The following is a 27,642-nucleotide window of genomic DNA, read 5'->3' as shown; positions in this document are numbered from 1 at the left end:
CTGCCATGAGGCACCTTGTCAAAGGCTTTACTGAAGTCCACGTCAACAACATCCACCCCTCATCAATCATCTTTGCCATCTCCTCAATAAACGCGATCAAATCAGTGAGGCACGACCTCCCCTTCACAAAACCATGCTGTCTATCACTAATGAGTCCATTTGTTTCCAAATGGGTATAAATCCTGTCCCTGAGAATTCTTTCCAATACTTTACCGACTACCGATGTGAGGCTCACTCGGCAATGGTCTCCAGGATTATCCATGTTGTCTTTCTTAAACAGTGGTACCAGATTAGCTATTCTGCATCCTCTGGGATCTCACCTGTAGCCAGTTTGTGTGCAAAGATGTCAGTTAAGGCCCCAGAACTTTCCTCCCTTGCTTCCCTCAGTATTCTGGGATAAATCTCATCCGGCCCAGGAGACCTATCTACCTTAATATCTTTTAAAAGACCCAATACCTCCTCCTTTTAGATGTTAACATGATCTAGACTGTTCACACACCCTACCCAAGGATCAACGTCCACAAAATCCCTTTCTTTCATGAACACTGACACAAAGTATTCATTTAGTGCCAACCACTGTGGTACCGTGCCGCCCCATGCATGCGATAACTCCTTTACCAAGATGGTGTCTGACGAAGTTCACATCAGAAGTGCATGTTTGCACCAGTGGATACCATTTTGGAACCCTGAGGGTACTCGTAGCATACACCCCAAAAGATACTGCCAACATAATTCCATTCTCCTAAAGTACAGGACCCATGACCAGTGACACAGAAGTGAACAGTGACACCTGTTAGCAAGTGATCGCCAGAGAGAAGAGAAAAATAAAGAGTCCAAGCACTATTAATGTGTCACCTAGTTCATAAATAATGGCATACCGTTAACTACATTACACTAATATACTTCTAGAAGTGTAAGCTTTGATTGCGGACCTGACTATCTTTGGAATATCCCTTCGTTATTTTTATGGATGCTATCAATTCATTTCAAGACACATGCTAGCAAAAGAGGAAGTGGGCTGATTTAAAAAGAACATAAAGGTTTCAGGAGGGTGTTTGAAAACCCCACCTGTACTATTGTTTCTCCTTAGCACCGTGCAGAAGGATTATCTTCAAATGGCCTATGTTGAGTAATTAAGACTCTTTTCCTTTCTCTAATGGCCTCACTTTTATTTGGTGTCTACAATAAACTCTTGAGTTAACTATTGATAAACTTGATGGACATTTCTCCGAGACCGTCTATTTTGGGAAAGGGCAGTGATTGAGCTTTTGTGGGAGTCGAGAGCGGTGATTGACGTTCATCTTCTGCAAAAAAAAAATTTGTTTGAATTAAATGTTTCATCCCAATCTCTTGTGTGGGGTAGCACTATATGTTGATTACACATTTGGGTGTTTATAACATACCGATAGAACAGCATTAGAATCTGACCTAAATAAGTGAAATAAGATTAAATATGTATTGGTAATTGATCAATTAAATGGGGACACTTGAGTTCATGATAAAACATTTAAGATTGCTTTGTTTAGATCTGTTGCAAAATATTTACCAATTTTACTGGAGCATCAATATCACATTGCTTAAAGTCACCTCATGCTTGGCTCAGGTCTCCCTTGAGCCCATGGTTGAGTTCACTTCCATCTCATTGTCATTCTGCCTAATATTCCACTTTTTCACTTCATGAATGTGGAGATTCTTTTTGGGAGTTTTATTGAGCAGCACTGCAGCAATCTATCTTCCCGTATCAACTGTATCTCTTGTAATAAAGGGTAATATTATTGTCAGGAAACAGAGGGAGTTTTTAGTCTTTTATGTTTGTATTTGTGGTTATTAGAAATAGGGGACAGGGTTATAAATTTAGGAGATTATGTTCTCCCTCCAGAGCTGGTTTACGTTGGAACAAGGAGCGGAGCCCAGAGCAATTCACTCTCCCCTGAAATGCAAATATATGCATGGCGGGGATAAGAGGAATTCCATTGTGAATCCTGCTATCGGGCAGCCATTTTGAGTGGGTGGCCCGATAGCGAGGTTTAACGGCTGGCCACCCTCAATGCATAACCCGCCTCCCCTGCCCCCGCTGACAAATAGGGGCATACAACACCCCTTTATGAAAATTGCTGGGTCACATCCCCCCCCCCCCCCCCACATACACAGTATGCATGCATGGGGGTGACCCAGCCCCACCCCACCAGACTTTTGCCCCACCAGACCCCCAACCAGTTCCCATATCAGAGATACCTGCACCAGAGACCCCCTATCAGAGACCACGCGTCAGAGATACCCACGCATATCAGAGAACCCACGCAAATCAGAGAACCCCTTATATAAGGGGGTAACAGCCTCCCCGAACTGGCGCCGGAATATGGCGACTAGGGACTTTTCACAGTAACTTCATTTGAAACCTACTCGTGACAATAAGCGATTTTCATTTCATTTCATTTTTCATATAAGAACACCCCCACATCAGAGAACCACCTCCTAACTGAGGAACTCCTCCCCCATATCAGAGATCCACCCTCTCAACCCCCCAATCAGTCACCCTTGCCTGGAAGCTAAAGAGCAGTCCAGCTGGAGTTCTTAAATGTGGACCAGTCCACTGTCTCGAATCAGTCATGTGGGAGCTCTTCTGTTTCCTTGGACATTATGTTATGAGTAATGTTGTTTGTCAAATATATATATTCTTCATTTTGAAAATAATTAAATGCATTATAAGCATTGAGGAGATGTGTGAGGTAGGTTTTTTTACACAGAGGGTGGTGAGTGCCTGGAATGCATTGCCAGGGAGGTTGTGGAAGCAGATACATTAATGATGTTCAAAAGGCACCTTGACAATACATGGAAAGGATGGGTATAGGGGGATACGGCACAAGGAAGTGCTGAGGATTTTGGCCAAGGGTAGTATCATGACCGGTACAGGTTGAAGGGCTGAAGGGCCTATTCCTGTGCTGTATTGTTCGTTGTTCGTTGTTTATAAGCTCTACCCAATGTACCAATATCACTGCATGTACCTAAGAATTACTTTCCTTAACAAATTGCCATCTCTGCTCATCTTTTTAAAGGAATGACTTTTTAATGGGATGGAGCTAATCAGCTCCTGCTGTATGCAGTAATTACTGATCTGTGAACCTTTGCCGCCCATTAGGCATATTGGTTAGAGCTGATCCTCCTCTCATCTGATATCTGTTCACACATGCACACTTCCTATTAGCATCACTGGTCAGGAAAATAACCTTTTGTCCTGTACAGTTTGGGACACTGAAGCCATTACAGCTTAAGCAGGGAAACAGCTGCCTCAGTGCAGAGTAGGAATAGAGAGTGGTCTCTATGGCTTACCTCACGGAGAACCTGGCAGAGGCATCAGGGGACATGGGAATATTTACATAAGGTGAAGCGCCTCTCCCACATAAGTTCTTTATCGCGCTCACATGTAGGGAAGAACTAAAAAGAAAAATATAGTTACTCACCGTATCAATACAAAAATATGTTCTTCATTCAAATAAGGGGTCATTTTGGATGCCCCTGAATTTGGGTGCAAAGATCATAATGTGCAATTTACCATGCACCCGATTGAAGTGATGCTGCCTGCTCATTTCTATCATTGTAGCATGCAGCCCAGCACTAAACATACAACTAAGTGGCTACTTGCTTCAGCAAGGGGCTCATGTCTGTCCGAGGTTAATGCCATCTATTCCTGGTCTGTTCTCCTTGAAAATGAACTGTATTGCTTAAAGGTGAGGTGCTTTCTGATTGCATTAGGGGCTGTAAGTGGCTGGGCAACCTTGGAAGACCTTCCAAAAGGACCCAAAATGATACAACAGTCATTAGGTCATGTAGTGATTTCTGTATGTAGTAATACATGATCAGACTATGTTAAGCTAGTGCAGCAACTGAACACTAGATAGCCACACCACCAAGACCTATAAAAAAGTTTTCCCGCTCTTTCCTGGAGGCGAATTTGTCTGGAGTGCAGAGAGTACAGAAGAGAGACAGCTAGAGAGAAGAAGTTAATAGATATCAGTATTTAGCATTATCTTATTTAATAGTTTAACCTACAGTTATTAGTTTGTTTACTAGTTTAGTATTAAGTAAAAAGAACTCGCAAGATTATTTTATATTACTCATTAAATTACTTTATCATCACTGCATGACTACGTCTATATTTCAACAACTCGGCTAGACAAAAAGAGAACTATTATATTACAGTATTGTAATATAACAGGCCATGCTCCCAGATTTCCAGAATCTGCAGATTCCTGCCAGAGGAATTATGTTATTTTCCTTCTGTAAAGCTAGGTGGCCCTCGAGAAAACCGTTCAGAAGAGAATGGGATCAAATGGCTGTTGGTTGATGCCATTAGTCTCCTGAGAAGAATATGGATGCAGTGTTGCAAGACGTTTAATGACCTCACAGAAACAGTCACGGTTAGTGAATGTATCCTTGGAATCAAAGCAGTGGCGTGCAGAGGTCTGGTAATGTGCGGGGCAAATCTTGATTGTATGCCCCAAAGACTCAAGTATAAGGCCTAATATACTGAGAAATATTATGAGAAAGGAAAACATTGTGAATATATAAACATGAAATAAACGCTTTATTCGATTTTAATATAAATCAATCAAATTTATTAAGTCCAAAGATGTGCGGGTTAGGTGGATTGGCCATGCTAAATTGCCCGTAGTGTCCTAATAGTAAGGTTAAGGGGGGGGAGTTGTTGGGTTACGGGTATAGGGTGGATACGTGGGTTTGAGTGGGGTGAACATTGCTCGGCACAACATCGAGGGCCGAAGGGCCTGTTCTGTGCTGTACTGTTCTATGTTCTATAAGTTCTTTTCCCCAAATGATACCTCCTGTCACAAAACACCTGAACTACTTCACTTTTTACATCAGCTGTGAGAAATCCTTTTTCAATGCTTATTAAAGCCAGGTTGGTCAGTCGCTCCTGTGACATAGAAGACCTCAGATATGTTTTTATTAATTTCAGTTTTGAAAATGACCTTTCACAGCTTGCGACTGAAAATGCGATTGTCAGCAGTAATCTGTATGAAACACACAGCGTCGGAAAGACATCCCTCCCATACTGCAGTAAAGACTCCAGAGCATCTTTAGGATCAGGGGGAACTCTATTCCCTCCAGCTCGAAGGAGCATCACAAAATGAATCATTTCGTCATATAACTGAATTGCAACCACATCATTGTCATAATAATTTGCAAAGTCTGAACATTCCTTTTTTAATTTCTCTCTTTCTTGTTCACCTTCAATCACTACTGAATTCAAGTTCAGAAGAAAAGAAAATCGGTCACTGAGTCTTTGAAGATGGACACTGCGGTCTTCAATTTCAGTTTTTAATCTGTTCACAATCTCTACCATTACTCTATTCATTTCTTCTTGTGTCGTCAGTCCACTATCTCTTGCTGACTCTCCAGGCATTATTCTCCTTCTCCTTGTTTGTGCAATTGGTATTCCCCAATTTTCACAATATTCATTGGCTAAATCTATTACATTGTGGATAATTTCGTCATTCTTCAAATTCAAGATATGAATAAGTCCTCCCAGATCACGAGAAGCTTCATGGAACCCCATTTTCGGATCCTGCAAACATTTTGAGACTTTCTCCACTGATGATAAAACTGAGTACCAAAAATTTAATAAAGCTATAAACGGGAACTGTTGAATAGAGTTCAGTAGCGATCCTGCATCAGATTTCGTTTCCCTTGAAAATTCTCCTTCCAGCAGGTGTTGAAGGCTTGCAATAACGTTGTCACACTCTTCGTGGATTACTTGCACAGCATCATGGCTGGAACGCCATCTTGTGTCACACTGTCTTTTCACAGTCTGAGTGACAAATTATTTTAACACTTCCCAACGAGAAGTAGATGAAGAAAAACAAGTAAAGAGTTTTTCTAGAATGCCAAAAAATGTAACAACAGGTTGCACCTCACTTGCATGGACACAGGCCAAATTGAGGCTGTGGTTCTCGCAGTTCACAAACACAGCTTTTGGGTTAACTTCAAGAATTTTTTGTTGAACACCTCCTCTCACTCCAGCCATAACTGCTGCGTTATCATATGCTTGACCACGACAGTCATTCATGGAAATTTTGTCTTCTTCCAATTTTTCCTGAATTTTATTTACCAGGCTGACTGCATCTTTCTTGTTGACTTGAAAAAATCCCAGAAATGTCTCCTTTATTTCTACTTTTCTGTTTTCATCAATATGAACGTAACGCAGAATTTCAGAAACCTGATCTTCATGGGCAATATCTGGAGTTGAATCCAGCATTATGCTAAAATATTTTGCGTCCTTAATTTCGAAATTATATTTTTCTTGACAGTTTCACCAAGAAGATTGATTATTTCGTTTTGAATTCTGTTGGACAAGTAGGTGACACTTTTTGGTTTCTCTTTCCCTCTCTGCAAGTGTTTTGCTAAGATGTCATCATATTTGGCCAAAAGTCTGATTGTTGCTAGAAAGTTTCCTGTATTTTCACTGACCTTCTCCCCTGGCTCTGATAACCCAGATATTCCTTCTCCTCGATGTCCACGATAGGCCAGATTCTGTTTTGCCAGAAAGGATATAACCTCGAAAATCCGTTCAGTTATAGCTTTCCATCTTTTCTTTTCAGCAGACATTTGCTGTTGAAGTTCAGCATCTATCGTAGTTGAATGATGGAGTCGAACTACGGTTTCTTCAAACAGCCAAAATCGCTTCTTTGCAAAAATATGGTAAAATCTTCTTTATTTTCTTCACATGGATCATCATCCTGACAACGAGACTGAGGAGAGAGAGTATTATGTTCTGACCGAGCTGAATCCGTATCAGAAAAATCCTTCTCTGCACCCACATCATCTTTTACTTCTCCAGGTTCTCCTACTTCTTCTTTACTTCTTTTTATCCATGCATCTAATGCCCCTCTTTGATGGGACTCTTCTTCGACTCTGGTCCTCTTTTTTTTCCTGTTCTGTGCTCCACTCTGTTGTACACGAAATACTCGTAACATTTCATTTTCTATCTCAAAAACCGTAAGACGCATGAGAAAATGGGAAGAAAATGGTAAACAATTGTTCAGTTGCAGACGGTTAAACCATATTTCATTTCTTTGTTCCTTCGTATCAAATTATTTCACACTGATTCTCCACTGATAGTTTTGTGCAATTTATATCATAGACTTGCAAATTAGTGGTATCTGTATTCGAATATTAGCATGTTAAGGAATAATGTCTCCTATTCCGAAATTAAATGCCATAGCAGTCCTCTGATCATCCAGGCTTCACTCTTACTACATCCCATGTAAATATTTCATTAAATATCACCAAAAAACCTATAAAAAACATAGTTGCACCCGTTCTAGAGCTATTCACTGACCTGAGTGGGTAAAAGAACTAATCTAGATGCACAAAAAGCTGAAGAAAAGACAAGTTATGACTCAAGGAAACGCAGGAACGAACAGCCACGTCTGCTTGTTGCTTTTGATGGTTGCACCACGTACATCATGCGCATGCGTGTGGGGGGATGGGGAGAAGCACCATTTTCTCTAGACAGAAAGGGTACACCATGTTAAAGGAATAAAGGAATAAAGGGCTAACGCCTCTGCAGTGCGGTGAGCCTCCAAAAATTGATTTATCACCGCTGAAATTTTAAAATTACTATCTTATTTCCTTCTCTGGGGCAGCACGGTGACCTAGTGGTTCCCGTAACAGCCTCCCCGGACAGGCGCCGGAATGTGGCGACTAGGGGCTTTTCACAGTAACTTCATTGAAGCCTACTCGTGACAATAAAGCGATTTTCATTTTTCATTTTTCATTTTTCACAACCGCCTCACGGAACTGAGGTCCCAGGTTCGATCCCGGCTCTGGGTCACTGTCCGTGTGGAGTTTGCACATTCTCCCCGTGTCTGTGTGGGTTTCGCCCCCACAACCCAAAAAATGTGCAGAGTAGGTGGATTGGCCACGCTAAATTGCCCCTTAATTGAAAAAAATAATTGGGTAATCTAAATTTTAAAAAAAATTATTTCCTTCTCTGATTGGATGCCCCCATCCAATGGATGCCCGGGGCCAATGCCCCGTCGCCCCCCCCCCCCCCCCCCCCCCCTCTGCACGCCACTGAATCAAAGCCTACCAATAGCAACACTAACCTTGCACATTGTTCCATTTGCTACATTCCTTTCACTCTTTCACCAACATCTATATTGACCACAGCTAAAATTTGCTTCACTTGAGCTTTGCACACTTAGCACTGCTGGAAACTGCCCATGTGCATTTCCCAGCTATTCAACTGTGGCTGGAACAACTCCTACAAATGTTGCACCACACTCATCGATACTCTTCCCATGATTTTGCAGAACAAAGTGGCGCACAATGGATCACAGCTGCAACAAACCAGCAATGAACAGGGCCAGCTTCATTTGCTGACCCCATGGAGGTGATGGTGCTGGGAAAGATTAGATTGTCCATCACTGAGGCCATGAAGGATGACAGTATGTTCTCGCCATATGCACATTCTGAATTTCCTCTTCGTTGTCATCCAGCAATCTGATATGATATACAAGTTGCTGATACCCAAGACCTGCTGCCTAGTCAGCCCTGAGCATGTGCTCTCCGGGACCTGACGATTCTCTGGCTATTTTCTGTGCATTCCATGGGTGTTTCACATGGTGTCGGTGCTGGCCCTCACCGGTACCGAAATCATGTGGAAGGAGCAGTGCTCCAAAAGCGAGTGTTTGAAACAAACCTGTTGGACTTTAACCTGGTATTATATGACTTCTTACTGTGCTCACCCCAGTCCAACGCCAGCATCTCCACATCTGTGGAGCACAGCCAATCTGGAACATAGATGTTCCACCTGCCTCCTCCCTTCCAGGTCCTCCTCATCACCATACCCTCCATCCTGTGGTGGTCACCAAAGCTGTGGTGGCCACATTTTGGAGGATGCAACAGACCACCATGAATTAGTACTGTTGCCTTACAGTGCAAGGGACCTGGGTTTGATTCTGGCATTGGGTGACTGTATGTCATTTTCTGCATCTGTGAGGGTTTCCTCAATGTTCTCTGGTTTCCTCCCACAGTCCAAACTTATGCAGCTTAGATGGTTTGGCCACGATCAATGTGCAGGGATACAGGATAGGGCGGGGAGTGGACTTAGGTAGTGTGATCTCTCGGAAGGTCGATGGGCCTAATGGCCTCCTGCTGCACTGTCGAGATTCTATGGAATCGGGACATCCACTCTGGAGAGAATGGGAGGGCCGCCAGGGAAGCCCACTGTGCGGTCCAGGCAGTGGAGCCACTGCTTCAGGGCACAAATGGCCTGCTCAACAACGTACCTCACAGCAGCATGATACTGACTATATAAATGCTGATCATGTGTAGTGGAATTAAAGAGGGTAGTCATCAGCTACATTTACAGTGGATAGACCCTGTTATCTGGCAGGCAACCTTTCGTTCAATATGATGACTGGAAGATTTCTGAACTGTAGACTAGCTGCCATGGGAAAACATTGTGACTGCTGTCAGGAAATCATGTTCTGGGCATTGTTGCACACTGATTTTATATTAAATGATTGGCACCACTTGTGATTTTGGTTCATCTCCCCATTAAGATACAGTGCTTGCAACCGATGTATTTCTCTTTGCTTAGAGAGAGAGAGGTCAATGAAGTTCCTTCTTTGGAATACACAGCTCCTCTGTCCTTTGAGAGGCAGCAATAGATTGCAAACTGCATGATATTTCCAATATCACCTGCTCCAACTGAGAAGGATCCAGTGGTGGAAGAATTCAGGGCTGTGTCACCCTGACAGTCACTGACATGGCCGTCCTCCCCCTACTCTGAGGCTCCATGTATATGCAGTGTTCTCCATAAATCTATCAATGGCTTTATGAAAGTGACATTAAAATGGCAGAAAACGTACAAGAAGAATTCAACAGTAAAGATAATTGAATTTACTTACTTACTTACTAATTGAACAATAAACTACAGTTTCCATGTATGAATAGCAGATAATTGCATGTAAAGATTTATTTTAATGAGAAGAAGGCAAATAATTTGACAGATTTAATGGCAAGTGACTCCATAAATCACTAAATGTTTTGTTATTTTTCAATAGAGAAGCCGATGGTTAAAGGGCTTCTGGTCAGGAACTTGTCAATCAATATTAATATTAGCAAATGGGTACAGTTCTCTTTCAATGCCCTGAAAATGTAAGCAACTTAGACTACGAGATGTCGGAGCAGATGTCGGCCATTCAGTCCATCGTGTCTGTTCCACCATTCAATGAGATAATAACTGATCTGATATAATCCTCAACTTCACTTTCCCACCTTATCCTCATAGTCTTTGATTCCCTTAGTGATTTAAAATCTGTTTACGACAAAAGAGAAAATGCTGGAAAATCTCAGCAATCTGGCAGCATCTGTAGGGAGAGAAAAGAGCTAACGTTTTGAGTCCGATGACTCTTTGTCAAAGCTAACAGACAGAGAAAGTGGGAAATATTTATACTGTGGAGTGAGAATGAAAGATGAGTCATAGCCACGGAAGCCCAGGGAAACCGGGTACTAATGGCCACAGAAACCAAGGGTAAAGAGTGCTAATGGCAATCCCCAGAGAGGACAAAAGATGTCAAGGGTCAAACAGCAGGGAAACTAACATCAGAGGATGAACTGTAGATGTGGGGGGAGGGGAAGGTGGAAGCAAAGAGGAGAAAGATGAAGGAAAGGTGGATAAGATTGGGGGGAGGGGAAATTAAATATATATTAAGAAAGAAAGAAATGGTAAATGAAATAGTAAAATCTGTCTATCTCAGCCTTGAATATACTTAACAATCCAGCCTCTTGCGGCCATCTAAAATGGCCTCCCAAAAAGAGTGATTGGAAATGTGGTCAAGCTACAGCCTAGACTTTATGCAGACCCCCACACCTGCAAAAGAGCCATTTAAAGACAATTAAAGGAACAATAGAACTATGGATAAAAGCAAATTACTGCGGATGCTGGAATCTGAAACGAAAGGGAAAATGCTGGAAAATCTCAGCAAGTCTGGCAGAATCTGTAGGGAGAGAAAAGAGCTAACGTTTTGAGTCCGATGACTCTTTGTCAAAGCTAACAGAGAGAGTGGGAAATGTTTATACTGTGGTGTGAGAATGAAAGATGAGTCATAGCCACTGAAACCCAGGGAAACTGGGTGTTAATGGCCACAGATACAAAGGACAAAGAGTGCGAATGGCAATCCCCAGAGAGGACAAAAGATGTGAAAGGTCAAACAGCAGGGAAACTAACATCAGGGGATGAACTGTAGGTGTGGGGGGAGGGGAAGGGGGAAGCAAAGAGGAGAAAGGTGCAGGAAAGGTGGATAAGATTGCGCGGGGGGGGGGGGGGGGGGGGATTAAATGTATATTAAGAAAGAAAGAAATGGTAAAAGACTGTTAAAATGAAATGAAAATAAATGGGTCGAGGTGGGACTGATCATCTGAAGTTGTTGAATTTGATGTTCAGGCCGGAGCTGTGGTGTGCCTAACCAATAGAACTATCCTGTCCATGATATGGAGATGCCGGCGTTGGACTGGGGTGAGCACAGTAAGAAATCTTGCAGCACCAGGTTAAAGTCCAACAGGTTTGTTTCAAACACGAGCTTTCGGAGCATTTCTTCCTCAGGTGAATGTGGAGGAGGAGAAACCTGAGGAAGGAGCAGTGCTCCAAAGCTCGTGTTTGAAACAAACCTGTTTCACTTTAACCTGGTGTTGTAAGACTTCTTACTAACTTACACAGCACTGCTGCTTCCTCAGGTGAATGAAGAGGTATGTTCCAGAAACATCTACATAGACAAATTCAAAGATGCCAGACAATGCTTAGAATGCCGCTTCAAAGGCATTGCGCAGCCACCACTCATATTCTTTCGACTGGTGTTTTTTGACTGATCTCTGACTGCAGCACAGCTACCAACATCAGCCAAGTTCAAGGGCCAACGACATCCATCGAAGGACAACAACTGAACACAGACTACCTCCAAGAACTCCAGCCCCGCCAGAAGTCAGGAACCAGATAAGGCCTTATCTACCCTATATCTGCTGGTCACCTGGAAGTTAAGTTAAGGTCATTTAAGTGTGTTAGCTATAGTCCAATGTACATGAATGTGTGATTACTTATGTAAATAACCTTGTGTGTAGTAAATAAACTCTGATTGTATTAAAACACTTGTGTGATTATTTATCCGCCGTACGGGTTAAAACACACACTGTGGTTATAAAAGAGCAACAGCCTTTCAGTTCTCTGCGGTAAAGAATTCTACAGAATCAATATCCTCTGAGAGAAGAAATTCTTCCTCATCTCTGTCTTTTTTTTAAAGTTTATAGTACCCAATTATTTTTTGTTTCCCAATTAAGGGGCAATTTAGAGTGGCCAATCCACCTAACCAGCACATTTTTAGGTTGTGAGGGTGAAACCCACGCAGACACGGGGAAAATGTGCAAACTCCACATGGACAGTAACCCAGGGCCGGGATTCAAACCCGGGTCCTCGGTGCTGTAGTCGCAGTGCTAACCACTGCGCACGTGACGCCCTTTCATCTCTGTCTTCAATGAGTGCCCACTTACTCTGAGATTATGCCCCCTGGTCCAAGTCTCTCCCAGAAGGGGAATCAACCCCTCAACATCTATCCTGTCAAACCCCCTCAGAATCCTATATATCTCAGTAAGGTCAACCCTCATTCTTTTACACTCAAGTAGGTACAGGCCCTCTAACCCACTCAATCTCTCCTCGTAAGAAAATCCTTCAATGCTCAGAATCAACTCAGTGAACCTTCTCTGCACTGCCTCCAATGTCAGTATGCCTTTCTTAGATATGGGAACCAAAACTGTTCACAGTATTCCAGGTATGGTCTAACTCGTCTTTGTATAGTACAGACTGCCCTATTTTTATCTGAAAGTGCTGGACAATCACAGCAGCACAGTGGTTAGCACTGTTGTTTCACAGTTCCAGGATCTCCGGTTCATTTCCTGGCTTGGGTCACTGTCTGTGCGGCGTCTGCACGTTCTCTCTGTGTCTGCATGGGTTTCCTCCGGGTGCTCCGGTTTCCTCCCTCAAGTCCCGAAAGAGGTGCTGTGAAGTAATTTGCACATTCTGAATTCTCCCTCTGTGTACCCGAACAGATGCCACAATGTGGTAACTAGGGGCTTTTCACAATAACTTCATTGCAGTGTTATTGTAAACCTACTTGTGACAATAAAGATTATTGTACAATCTCAGCAGGCCTGACAGCATCTGTGGTAAGAAAAGAGAGCTAATGTTTGTCAGAGCTTTGACAAAGAGTCATCCAGACTTGAAACATTAACTCCCTCTCTCTCCACAGATGCTGTGATACCCGCTGAGAATGTCCAATATTTTCTGGTTCTGTTTCAGATTCCAGTATCCGCAGTAATTTCCTTTTATTTTTCCCTATTTTTATACTCCATTCCCTTTGAAATAAAAGCCAACATTCCATTTGCCTTCCCTATTACCTGCTGAACATGCCTGCTGGCCTTTTGTTATTTATGAACAAAGACCCCCAACTTGTCACAGTTTACCCCACAACTCAGTACTTTCACTAACACTGCAACAGAAAATAGATAGCTAAAAAGCAAACAGGATGGTGATGCCTTCAATTGGTGAGGAGTCCATCACATTGCTCAACACATGTTCAGCTGGGTGTGTGAAAGAGAAGACAGGGTCAAAATGGCAGGTCAGGCATCAAATCAGTATCAGAGTCTGACTAACACTGTGATCTTCATACTTTTGGTTTATAAATTTACAAAACAAAACATTTTTGGGATGTGGGTGCTGCTGTTTAGGCCAGAACTTATTGCCCATCCCTTCAAAAGGTGGTGGTAATTTGCCTTTTTGAATTACTGCAATCCCTGAGGTGTAGGTACACCTACTGTGCTCTGAGGGAGGGAGTTCCAGAATTTTGACCCAGTGAAAGTTAAGGAACGCCAATATATTTACAAGTCAGGATGATTGTTAGGTTTTGTCTTGTGGCCGTAGTACAGATGCACACAGAACATCCTGTTCTTTGACTAGTCAGTAGTATGATAACTACCGAACTACAGTACAAATGGTAATGAATAATTGAATTCAGTGAATTCTTTTGGAGTTACTTCTAGTGCGACTGTCCTCTAGTACAACTTGCTACCAACTGCTGGATATCTCGAGTCACATGGTAGACCTGTTGCCACCTGCTGGTTGGAGGTCGTATCAATACCTATATTCATTAAAAGATAACTATATATAAAACTGTGCACAGGTATATCACCACAGTGGTGAGTTACTTGGAGGGAAACCTGCAGGTTCCCAGGTATCTCTGCTCTTGTCCTTCTAGACGGTAGTGTCATGGGTTTGGAAGGTGCTGTCTAAGGAACCTTGGCGAGTTCCTGGACTGCATCTTGTAGATGGTACACAAGACTGCCACTGTTCATAGCGGTGAAGGGATTGAATGTTTGTGGAAGGGGTAGCAATCAAGCTTTAGTATGCATTGAGCACCCTGAACTAACATGCCAATTGGAGCAGGCCATGCCTAAAATGTTCGGAAGTGACCTACCATTATTATTCACCTGATCGAGCTCCCACTGTGCCTTTGGTGATCTGAAAAATCATTGGAAAAGAAAATCGAGCTCAGTAATTGACTGATGTGCTGCTGATTTGCAATTGGCCATTTTGTGCTGCAATTCAAGACCAATTTCATTGCCATTGTATTGGGAATAAAAAATAGCATTGCATCATCATAGGCATTATCTGCAAACTGTGGCAAGGCACTGCAGCATACGTTTCAGGCTTGAGGCACAACAATCAACTTAACGACTTGATGGCAACAATAGTGTTCTCCAAAGCTATACCTCGCAAATTGCTGGTTCGAGTATTTTGAAATTGAAAATGCACAATCACTTTCCCTCCACATCAAGAAAGGACAGATGCAAACCATTGCATTACGTATATGATTTGTTCTGCATTGATTCACTAATAGGTTTGCAAAACTGACATGAAAATAACATGAAATTTACAAGAATTCATCACAAAACAGTAAAGATAATTGAGCAATAAATTACAATTGCCATGTACAAATAATAGATAATTGCATGCAAAGAAAATTTGTTTAAAAATAATAAGAAAGCAAATATTTGGACAGATTTAATGGATGGCGGTTTCTGTAAATCGCTAAATGTTTGTTGCATTTTTTTTGACAGAAGACAATGATGAAAGGGGATTCGGGTCAGGGATACGTCAATCAACATTGACAATTTCTATATTCTAATTGTTACCTAATTCATCCAAACAGGAAAATGATGGTGCAACAATTTGATGCCACAGGCGATATTACAGGGGAAGTGAGCCAAACATTATTTAATACTACAACGACTGTCAAGTACCTTTTAAGTATATTTGACAGCAAAATGGGCGAAAGGCAGTTTTGTAATTAAAGCAGAATGAATCCCTCCATTCAACGGCACTGTTTGCTTGTTCTGCCAGGCAAATTTCAAATAAAGCCCACAGCAGGTTGAACAGAGAGGTTAGAATCTCCATCTGTGATACTGCTATGATCTGAGGATACCAATTATTAACACCAGCCTTTGGCAAGTTATCCAATTTTTCGGTCTGTTGAAATGTATTAAACAATCAGCGCATCGCAGAGTATAATTGTTTGCAGCTCATTGTTCTCCTGCATAGTCAGACAGTCAATGGGCATGATTATTAAAATGTAGAATGAGGAATCATATGGCACAGTCACATGAGCTACTGGGCAACATTGTAGCTGTAGTACATTCTGTTTGGAGCCCTAAAAAAATTGACTTTACTCATTTCCATCATGAAACTCACAGACTTTGCTGGATCGTTTAAAAAAAACCCACAATATTTTCTTGATTCTTTCGCGCAAGGAGACAAGCTCTCCCCGGTTCCAAAGGATCCTGATGTGTAAACATTAAAAAAACATGTGATCACTTCACTACTCAAGGGTACACATTCTGATACCCAGCCTTCAGTATCAGACTCTGGAAGGGAAGTGATCAGATACAAGTCCGTTAAGCGTTCAAGCTTCAACCTGAGGTATAGCACTAGTCAACATCCAAAGCACTCGACTGAACTAAGAATGTTAGTTGTTTATATTGAAAGCAGCGGTCTGTGCGCGTTCAGGATCCTGACCTTCCTGTTGCTTGCCATTTTAACAAAAGACCCTGCTCCCTTGCCCACATGTCTGTTCTTGGCCTGCTGCAATGTTCCAGTGAAGCGCAATGCAAACTGGAGGAACAACATCTCATCTTCCGATTAGACATGCTACAGCCTTCCGGCCTGAACATCGAATTCAACAACTTCAGATGATCAGCCCCACCTTGACCCATTTGTTTTCATTTCATTTTAACTATCTTTTACCATTTCTTTCCTTCCTGCACCTTTCTCCTCTTTGCTTCCCCCTTCCCCTCTCCCCACACCTACAGTTCATCTTCTGATGGTAGTTTCCCTGCTGTTTGACCTTTCACATCTTTTGTCCTCTCTGGGGACTGCCATTAGCACCCTTTCCTCTTGGTTTCTGTGGCCATTAGCACCCGGTTTCCCTGGGTTTCTGTGGCTATGACTCATCTTTCAGTCTCATTCCACAGTATAAATATTTCCCACTCTCTCTGTCTGTTAGCTTTGACAAAGAGTCATCGGACTCTAAACGTTAGCTCTTTTCTCTCCCGACAGATGCTGCCAGACCTGCTGAGTTTTTCCAGCATTGTCCCTTTCGTTTCAGATTCCAGCATACGCAGTAATTTGCTTTTATCTTATTGTATGTAATTCTCTGGCACGAAATGTCTGCATGAAGGCTGAATGAGAGAGTAATGGCTGATATTTGCAATGGAAAAACACAGGTGCAGCAAATCTACAATAGTGTGTATTCTTTTGAGATTCAGCTGAAACATAATGAGGGGACGGTTCCTCCATTCCTTCTGTGTTGCCAACACTTATCTTATAAACACGTTTAAGGATTGCAATGCACATAAAATACTGAGGAAATCTGTTCAAACAACACCTTACCTCAGACTTTTCTAAAACATACATCCAATTACTTTGAAATATGATGGGAGACGTTTTGCAAGGAAATAGCTTGTAAGCAGCAAGATTACCCTGAGGAATGATTCGCTAATCATTTTTAAAAATCATTTTGTCGTTCTGTGGGCAACAGGGGACAACTTACTTCTGTCCAGGCAAATCAACAGCCATTTTACACGCGGTATGAACCTGTGATTATTGGTGATGTTGGTTGAAGGAGGAACATTTTTCCAGGAACAAATAATTTCACCCTGGTCATAAAATCCACATGACACTGGATTCAGTGCCATGTCTCCTCTGATGTCTTCTACTCCCTCCATACTGAACTTGACTAAATTATATGCTCAAGTTTCATCGTAGGGTTGATCCCCAACACACTCAGCCAAAGGTGAGTGTGCTTCCTACTGTCAGCACTCAATGGTTGAAAGGCAGCTTTCTGTTGTATTTAGCTCCTGTCGTGCCTTACTTGGGCCACTTTGATGCTTTTATACTGTGTGAAATGGAGAAATGCCTTCCGAATTTAAGAGTAAATTTTGCAAATGTCAGTTCTGAGCACATTGTGACTTTTCTTTTAATAATAATTTACTAGTGCCACAAGTCAGCTTACATTAACACTGCAATGAAGGGGAAGCACGATGGTACAGTTGATAGCACTGCTGCCTCATGGGGCCGAGGTCCCAGGTTCGATCCAGGCTCTGGATCACTGTCCGTGTGGAGTTTGCACATTCTCCCCGTGTTTGCGTGGGTTTCGCCCCCACAACCCAAAGATGTGCAGGTTAGGTGGATTGGCCATGCTAAATTGCCCCTTAATTGGAAAAAAAAATGAATTGGACACTCTAAATTTATATTTAAAACAAAACACTGCAATGAAGTTACTGTGAAAATCCCTTCATCACCACACTACAGCATCTGTTTAGGTACACTGAGGGAAAATTCAGAATGTCCAATTTACCTAATAAGCACGTCTTTCGGGACTTGTGGGAGGAAACCGGAGCGCCCGGAGGAAACCCATGCAGACAACTTGCAGACTCTGCACAGACAGTGATCCAACTCGGGTCCCTGGCGCTGTGAAGCAATAGTGCAAACGACTGTGCTACCCTGCCGCCCTGTAAAGAACCATCCTTTGTCAGTGATTATCTCTAATTCTTGACTCTGTATTTTAGGAAAGAAGTCAAAGGGGTACATTTTCCAGTACCACACACACTTGTGGGAATCGTCACGGGAGAGAGCAGAAAATTTGATGGAACATTTTAAGGTCAGTTGCCTTAGGCGGGAATTTACGATCTCGGAGCGGTCACAACTGGAAAATCCTACCCTGTCTTGGAGAGGGGATTTACCAGATTTGCACCAGGACTGAGGGTGGACAGACGTAAGAAGCTCAGATTGTTCCCCTCAATCAGAGAAGATTGAAATGAGATTTAATTGAGGTGTTCAAAATAATGAGGGGTTTGATAGAATAGGGGAACAAAATGATTCCATTAGCAGCAGAGTTAGTGTCCAGGTGACATATATTTAAGATCATTTGCAAAAGAATATAGACTTAAAAGAGAAAGAATAGGACATTGAAACATATTTGAAAATTCTTTTAGTTTGTTCAGAAGTGATGGATTGTAAGATAGAGGGTGGGATTCTCCTTTGCCTGACGGCAAAATCACAAAAGGTGATTGGGCGGAGAGTATATTCCGACGCCAAAGTCAGGTGGGCGCCGATTTGACGCCACATCACAATTCGCCATCACCTCGACAGCGGCGTCAATGTGGTCCGAAATGCACGTGCAGTAAATATCGTTTGTTTATCATTAGAGGGCCTGACCCGACATTCTTCGTGATTCTCTGCCTCTGATGGGCCAAGTTCCCTCGGCGATGACAGTTGTGCTGCGGGCTGTGGGGGGGGGGGCTTCTGTCAGGGCCAGGCGGGGGTAGTGGTGTAGAGGGTGGTGGGCAGGAGGTGGGCTGTGGGGTCGGGGTGGAAGGGCATGGAGCACCATTGCCACAGCCTGCAAGGCAGCCACACACCGTTGACAGCTCCCTGTGAACCTAGGGCCACGCGTCGTATATGCCCCCCCTCCCCAGGCCACCCCCCTGGGTGTCGTCTGGCCCCAGACGACCGATCAGTTATATGGGCGCGCTCCAGCACAACCAGTGCCACCTTGTTGGCTCGGATGAGTGTGTGTGGGGATTGTAACGTGTATATGCGGCTGCAGCTTGTCAGCCTCACAAGTGTCAATCAGGGACCCAGTGAATCCCACACTGTTTTTCATTGGAATCGATTATGTTCCACGTGATGTCGGTGCTGGCCCCTCCACAGTCGCTGAATCGGTCCAGGTTTGACACCAGTTTTGCTGTCGTGAAAGGCCACACATCCTGCGCAGGCGCCAACACTTAGTCTAAGGACTGGAGAATCTGCCTATGATGTGTCTATCTGCAACCTTTTCTGTCTGTATTATGTGACTACATGTTGCCACATTTTATCATGCTTTTATGTCAATCTTTTTCATTGTGATTTCTTGTATCTACGTATATAATGGAGACTATCTATACAAACCGCTTATACACCCTGCAGGTGGTGGTGATATGATATAACAGATCGTCCAGTCTTTGCCTCCATTGGACACCGGCGCCCAATCCGAGATGCATGTCAGACACCGCGGAAGCCCCGATGAACTGACCTGTGGGAATTGCGTGGGAAGCTTGAATTTCTGATGGACAATTCCCCTGCTCCCCTGACCTTTGTGAATGTCTCTGACTCTGACTTAGAGCTGAATTCTGACAGATTTGCTGACCTGGATAGTTACCCAGTGTGTGTTAGACAGACAAATCTTACTCTAACTCCTGGGTAACTATAGAACTGAACCATTTACATCCTTCTTTAAATGAGGTGAAATGAAATGCAATGAAATTAAAATCGCTTATTGTCACAAGTAGGCTTCAAATGAAGTTACTGTGAAAAGCCCCTAGTCGCCACATTCCGGTGCCTGTTCAGGGAGGCTGGTACGGGAATTGAACCGGGCTGCTGGCCTGCCTTGGTCTGCTTTAAAAGCCAGCGATTTCGCCCCGCGTGCTAAACCAGCCCTTAGGTGGGCTGTGGGGTCGGCACGGTGGCACTGTTGTTAGCATTGCTGCCTCACAGCACCAGGGATGCAGGTTCGATTCTGACCTCGGGTGACTGTGTGGAGTTTGCACTTTCTCCCCGTGTCTGCGTGGGTTTCCTCCAGGTGCTCTTGTTTCCTCCCACAGTCCAAAGATGTGCAGGTTAGTTGGATTGGCCGTGCTAAATTGCCCCTTAGTGTCCAAAAGGTTCGGTGGGGTTACTGGGTTAAGGGGATGTGGTGATCTCTAGCACTGTATATATGTGTGTGCTTGCATTAGGGGATGTATGACAGTACCTGTATTGCAGGTTTGCTGGTAAACTCCTGCCGGCTAGCTCCGCCCTCAGGGAGCTGTATAAATATTCATAACTTTCCCTGAGATGCCATTCTACAGCTGCAACTGGAGGAATAGCATCTCACTGTAATAAAGCCTCTCTTGTACCGTATTGAGTCTTTTGTGTGCAATTGTTAGCGCCACAATTTATTACAGTGAGATTTTCCAACACCATGGACATCAGAATCAAGCCTGATCGCCTGCAGCTGGATCCGCAGTCGCCACACGCCAGGAAAGACGAACCACTGGCTGGTTGTTTTCGAGGCCTACATCTCCTCAACGGACCCTGCACCGTCAGAGGCTCAGAAGGTACAACTCCTATACTCAAGGCTGAGCTCCAGCGTGTTCCCGCTGATTCAGGACACGCTTACTTACGCCCGGGACATGGAACTGCTCAAAGAGAATTTACGCTCAATCGACGAACACTCTGTTTGCGAGACATGTACTCTCCACTCGCGTTCAACAACCGGGTGAGTCAATTGAGGACTTCTGGTGGGCCCTTATCCCTCTAGTACGGGACTGCGACTGCCAGCCCGTCTCGGCCATGGAACATTCGAATCTACTCATGCGGGATGCATTTGTAACGGGTATTGCATCGGACCCCATCCGGCAACGACTGCTGGAAGGGGCCGCTCTCGATCTTGCGGCAACAAAGACCTTAGCGCTCTCAATGACGGCCGCTTCCCGTAATGTGCAATCTTACCCCGCCAGCCGCACGGCCCGCCCATTCTACCCCTCGTGGACCCCACAACCGACCCCCCCGACTGGGGCCGCTCCCGCGCAGTATGCCTGCGCTGCTCGCCGCACCACGCACCGTGGGGGTCCCCGCTGCTACTTCTGCGGTCAGCAGAAGCACCCCCGCCAGCGCTGCCCAGCCCGCACCGCGACCTGCAAGTCTTGTGGCAAGAAAGGCCACTATGTAGCGGTGTGTCAGTCCGGCGTATTTGCCGCTATCGCGCCCGAATTCCCCCCTCACCGCAGCCGATCGCGCAATGGGCCCTGCTGTCCGCCGCCCCCGGGGCCACGTGCGATCAGTGGGCGACACCATCTTCCTTCCCCAACTCCACGTGCGATCAGTGGGCGCCGCCATCTTTCGCCGCCCCCGCCATGTGCGCATCATGGGTGCCGCCATCTTCATCTTCCGACTCCATTTACACTCCATGGTTGCCGCCATCTTGCCTTGCCCCCTACAACATGCGCTGCATGGGCGCTGCCATCTTCTTCCCCACAGGTACTCCAGCCATTTTGTCCTCCCCTCGGAACTGGACCACGGGACCCGGGTCGCTGCCGCTACTCATCGGACTCTTCGGTCGATCGCCCGCTACTCGTCTCCATGACGCTCGACCAATCCCATCCTCGCAACCTGGCCACCGCTTCTCCGACGGTGCTTGTCAACGGCCACGCGACCTCCTGCCTCATCGACTCCTGGAGCATCGACAGCTTCATCCATCTGGACACGGTAAGGCGCTGATCCCTCGCGGTCCATCCCGCCAACCAGCCGATCTCCCTGGCCTCTGGATCCCACTCTGTCCCGATCCGGGGATTCTGTCTGGTTAAACTCACCGTACAGGGCGTTGAATTCAACCGTTTCTGCCTGTACATTCTCCCCAACCTCTGTGCGACACTTTTACTGGGCCTGGGCTTCCAATGTAACCTCCAGAGTCTCACCCTCAAATTCGGCGGACCCCTACCTCCCCTCACCATTTGCGGCCTCATGACCCTCAAGGTTGACCCTCCCTCCCTCTTTGCCAATCTGACTGCAGATTGCAAGCCCGTCGCCACCAGGAGCAGACGGTACAGCGCCCAGGACAAGACCTTCATCAGGTCCGAGGTCCAGCGGCTGCTTCGGGGGGGTATTATCGAGGCCAGCAATAGCCCTTGGAGAGCCCAAGTGGTGGTGGTTAAAACTGGGGAGAAACACAGGATGGTCGTGGACTACAGCCAGACCATCAACCGGTACACGCAGCTCGACGCGTACCCCCTCCCTCGCATATCTGATATGGTCAATCAGATTGCACAGTACCTGGTCTTCTCGACAATTGACCTGAAGTCTGCCTACCACCAGCTCCCCATCCATAAATCGGACCGTCCCTACACTGCCTTCGAGGCGGACGGTCGACTCTATCAATTTCTTAGGGTTCCCTTCGGCGTCACTAACCGGGGGCGAAATTCTCTGCAGACCGACGTAACGCCGATTTCCGGCGAGCAAAATTGGAGTAGATGACTCCGGCGTGGGGGCCTTCTTTTAGGCGGCGATTCTCCGTTCCCGGAGGGGCCAGCAGCTGACTGACGCGATACGCGTCAGTTTCACCAGCTGCGGAAATGGTGAGACCCGGCGTTTTTTGGAGGAGGAGGAGAGAGACTGACCCGGCGTTTGGGGGGTGGGGGGGGGGGTGGGTTGCGGCATCGGGGGGGGGTGGGTTGCGGCATCGGGGGGGGTTGCGGGATCGGGGGGGGTTGCGGCATCGGGGGGTGGGTTGCGGCATCGGGGGGTGGGTTGCGGCATCGGGAGGGGGGGGGGGTTGCGGCATCGGGGGGGGGTTGCGGCATCGGGAGGGGTTTGGGGGCAGCGGCGTGCAGAGAGGGGGGGCGACGGATGCCCGGGTCCAACGCACCGTCGCCCCCCCCCTCTGTATGCCGCTGCCCCCTACCCCAACCACCCCCCCTCACCACCCCTACCTCCCTCCAACGCCCCTACCCCACTCCCCACCACCCCTACCCCCCTCCCCACCACCCCTACCCCCCTCCAACGCCGCCCCCCCATCTCTCGCAACGCCGCAACCCCCCCACCCTCAAACGCCGCAACCCCCCCCTCATCGCCGCAACCCCCCCTCTCACGCCGGGTCCCCCCCTCTCAACGCCGGGTCCCCCCCCCTCTCAACGACGGGTCCCCCCGCCCTCAACGCCGGTACCCACACACACCCCCTCTCTCCTCCTCCCCCCTTCCTTCCTCCTCCCCCCTCCTTCCTCCTCCCCCCTTCCTTCCTCCTCCCCCCCTTCCTTCCTCCTCCCCCCCCTTCCATCCTCCCCCCCCTTTCCTTCCTCCCCCCCTTCCTTCCTCCTCCCCCCCTTCCTTCCTCCGTTAGTGGGGGGGGGGTGCGGCGTTAGTGGGGGGTGGGGGGGTGCGGCGTTGGAGGGGGTTAGGGGTGGTGAAGGGGTAGGGGTGGTGAGGGGAGGGGGTTGGGGTAGGGGCAGCTGCGTGCAGAGGGGGGGCGATGGTGCGTTGGCCCCGGGCATCCGTCGCCCCCCCTCCTCTGCACGCCGCTGCCCCTACCCCAACCCCCCCCTCACCACCCCTACCCCCTTCACCACCCCTACCCCCCTCCAACGCCGCACCCCCCCCACCCCCCCACTAACGCCGCACCCCCCCCCCCACTAATGGAGGAAGGAAGGGGGGGAGGAAGGAAGGGGGGAGGAGGAAGGAAGGGGCGAGGAGGAAGGAGGGGGGGAGGAGGAAGGAAGGGGGGGAGGAGGAGAGAGGGGGGGTGTGTGTGGGTACCGGCCTTCAGAGGGAGGGGGACGGGATGTGGGTACCGGCGTTGAGGGGGGGGGGACCCGGCGTTGAGGGGGGGGGACCCGGCGTTGAGAGGGGGGGGTTGCGGCGATGAGGGGGGGTTGCGGCTTTGAGGGTGGGGGGTTGCGGCGTTGGAGGGGGGTAGGGGTGGTGGGGAGGGGGGTAGGGGTGGTGGGGAGGGGTGTAGGGGTGGTGGGGAGTGGGGTAGGGGTGGTGGGGAGGGGGGTAGGGGTGGTGGGGGGGGGGGGTAGGGGCGTTGGAGGGAGGTAGGGGTGGTGAGGGGGGGGTGGTTGGGGTAGGGGGCAGCGGCATACAGAGGGGGGGGCGACGGTGCATTGGCCCCGGGCATCCGTCGCCCCCCCTCTCTGCACGCCGCTGCCCCCAAACCCCGCAACCCCCCCCGATGCCACAACCCCCCCCAATGCCCCCCCCGATGCCGCAACCCCCCCCGATGCCGCAACCCCCCCATGCCCCCCCCCGATGCCGCAACCCCCCCGATGCCGCAACCCCCCCGATGCCCCCCCCGATGCCGCAACCCCCCCGATGCCCCCCCGATGCCGCAACCCCCCCGATGCCGCAACCCCCCCGATGCCGCAACCCCCCCCCGATGCCCCCCCCGATGCCGGCAACCCCCCCGATGCCCCCCTCCGATGCCGCAACCCCCCCGATGCCGCAACCCCCCCCGATGCCCCCCCCCCCCGATGCCGCAACCCCCCCGATACCGCAACCCCCCCCGATGCCGCAACCCCCTCCCGATGCCGCAACCCCCCCCGGATGCCGCAACCCACCCCCCGATGGCCGCAACCCACCCCCCGACACTGAACGCCGTCAACCATCATCAATGGTTGACGCCATTTTAAAGCAACTGTGATTTTCGCCGACGTGACCCGTGGCCACGTCTGCGGGACTTCGGCCCATCCGGGCCGGAGATTTGTGGACACTAAAAAAAAAATGAAATCCCGCCGGCGCTAGCTGTTTTCAGAGGCTGCCAGCGGGATTTGCACAGCGCCGCTTTTTGGCCGGTCAGAGATTTAAAAACCCTGCGGGAGCGGGAATAACGCCGCTGCCGGCCGATTCTCCGACCCTGCGTGAGGTCGGAGAATCCCGCCCCGGGTCTCGGTATTTCAGCGAGAAATGGACCGAATGGTTGACCGGTACGGACTGCGGGCCATGTTTCCGTACTTAGTCAATGTCACCATCTGCAGCCATGACCAGCAGGACCATGACTCCAACCTTGCTAAATTTCTCCACACCACATCTCTCCTTAACCTCACTTATAACAAGGAGAAGTGCGTGTTCCACACAGACCGCTTAGCCATCCTTGGCTACGTAGTCCAAAACGGACTCCTGGGGCCCGATCACGACCGCATGCGCCCCCTCATGGAGCTTCCAATCCCCCACTGCCCCAAGGCTCTCAAACGCTCCCTGGGGTTCTTTTCTTACTCCGCCCAGTGGGTCCCACAATACGCGGACAAGGCCCACCCACTGATCCAGTCCACACAATTTCCCCTCACGGCCGAGGCACAACAGGCCTTCGCTTGTATTCGCTCGGACATAGCCAGGGCCGGAATGCATGCAGTAGACGAGACACTGCCCTTCCAAGTAGAGAGCGACGCTTCAGATGTCGCCCTTGCCCGCCACTCTAAACCAGGGAGGCAGAACCGTGGCATTCTTTTCACGCACCCTCCATGCCTCCAATATCCGACACTCCTCTGTTGAAAAGGAGGCCCAGGCAATCGTTGAAGCGGTGCGGCACTGGAGGCATTACCTGGCCGACAAGAGGTTCACGCTCCTCACTGACCAACGGTCGGTAGCCTTCATGTTCAACAACACGCAGCGGGGCAAGATCAAAAACGACAAAATCTTGCGGTGGAGAATCGAGCTCTCTACCTATAATTACGAGATCTTGTATCCCCCCGGCAAGTTCAACGAACCCCCAGACTCACTCTCCCGAGGTCCATGTGCCAGCGCACAAGTGAACCAGCTCCGTGCCTTGCACAAGAGCCTTTGCCATCCGGGGGTCGCTCTGTTGTACCATCTAGGTCAAAGCCCGCAATCTGCCCTACTTGGTCGAGGAAGTACGGACAGTCACCAGAGACTGCCAGGTCTGTGCGAAGTGCAAGCCGCACTTCTACTGGCCAGACCGTGTGCACCTGGTGAAAAGCGTCCCGCCCCTTGAATGCCTCAGCGTGGATTTCAAAGGACTCCTCCCCTTCCACCGACCGCAACACTTACATCCTTAGTGTGGTCGATGAATTCTCTAGGTTCCCCTTCGCCATCCCATGCCCGGATATGACGTCTGCCACTGTCATCAAGGCCCTTAGATTCCACATTCGTTCTGTTCGGTTTCCCCGACTATATCCACAGTGACAGGGGATCCTCGTTCATGAGCGATGAGGTGCGTCAGTTCCTGCTCAGCAGGGGTATCGCCTCCAGCAGGACGACCAGCTACAACCCTCAGGGGAAACGGGCAGGTAGAGAGGGAGAACGGGACGGTATGGAGGGCCGTCCAGCTGGCCCTACGGTCCAGGAAACCTCCCCGCCATCGCTGGCAGGAGGTCCTCCCTGACGCGCTCCATTCCATTCGGCCACTGCTGTGCACCGCAACTAACAATACACCCCATGATCGTGTTTTTGCCTTCCCTAGGAAGTCTACATCCGGGATGTCGCTCCCGACTTAGCTCACAGCTCCAGGGCCAGTCTGGTGGACCCTCTGGTGGACAAGGGAACCCCCAATATGCCTACATGAAGTTCCCCGACGGCCGCCAGGATACAGTCTCGCTCAGGGACCAAGCTCCCTCGGGTGCCGATCCCATGTCCACACTCCTCCATACCCACGCGCCACCCTTCTTTTTCCCGGCGCCCCCGAATTCAGCCCCACCAGGTCCATCCCTCGTTCCCCTGCCCACACTAGAGGACATGGAAGATTTTGGCTCGCTCCTGGAGTCATCCCATCACTGGCCAGCACCAACACTGCCAGCACCTACTCCGTTGTCGCCGACACTGCCTGTGCAGACGTCGCCACCACTGCTGCGTCGCTCGCAACGGAACGTCCGACCGCCGGTCCGACTCAACCTGTGACGGGCACAGGATTGCCCGATTGACTCTTGGTTCCTTCCCCCCCCCCCTCTGTAATTATATCACTTTTATGTATTATAGTTTCACGTCACCCCCGCCGGACTAATTTTTTACAGGGGGTGAATGTGGTGATCTCTACCACTGTATATTGCATTAGGGGATGTATGACAGTACCTGTATTACAGGTTTTCCGGTAAGCCCCTGCTGGCTAGCTCCGCCCTCAGGGAGCTGTATAAATATTCATAAGTTTCCCTGAGATGCCATTCTACAGCTGCAGCCGGAGGAATAGCATCTCACTGTAATAAAGCCTCTCTTGTACCGTATCGAGTCTTTTGTGTGCAATTGTTAGCGCCACAGGGGATAGGGTGGAGTGTGGACTTAAGTAGGGTGCTCTTTCCAAGTGCCGGTGTAGACTCGAGGGCCAAATGGCAGGAAGTAGTTGATGTTAAAACTTTGAATATATTCAAGAGGTGGCTGGATATAGCACTTGGGGAGAATGGGATCAAAGGCTATGGCGATGGGGAGAAAGCCGGATTGGGATGTTGAGTTGGATGATCTGCCATGATTGTGATGAATAGCGGAGCAGGCTCGAA

This window comes from Scyliorhinus canicula, chromosome 6 (genome assembly GCF_902713615.1).
Source record: "Scyliorhinus canicula chromosome 6, sScyCan1.1, whole genome shotgun sequence".
Classification (NCBI taxonomy): domain Eukaryota; kingdom Metazoa; phylum Chordata; class Chondrichthyes; order Carcharhiniformes; family Scyliorhinidae; genus Scyliorhinus; species Scyliorhinus canicula.
This window is presented reverse-complemented; position numbering follows the sequence as displayed.